The sequence below is a fragment of the Erythrolamprus reginae genome, chromosome 6 (assembly GCF_031021105.1).
Source record: "Erythrolamprus reginae isolate rEryReg1 chromosome 6, rEryReg1.hap1, whole genome shotgun sequence".
Lineage (NCBI taxonomy): Eukaryota > Metazoa > Chordata > Lepidosauria > Squamata > Dipsadidae > Erythrolamprus > Erythrolamprus reginae.
Window position 1 is genome coordinate 67,290,532 of NC_091955.1, and position 281 is coordinate 67,290,812.

A 281-nucleotide genomic window follows, 5' to 3' on the forward strand; every position below is an offset into this window, starting at 1 on the left:
CAGGCATGGGGGAATTGAAACATCTCCCCCTGGGCATGTTTAATTTATACGTGGTATGCTTGTGTGTGTGTCTGTTAGTATATGGGGTTTTTAAATCTTTAAATGTTTTAAACTTACTCGGATTATTTATGATTTGTTTTACTCTGTTGTGAGCCGCCCCGAGTCTTCGGAGAGGGGCGGCATACAAATCTAAATAATAAATAAATAAATAAATAAATAAATAAAAGAAGCCAAAGATTAACTATTTTTCTCCCAAAGGGACAAATGAACAGACACACAAA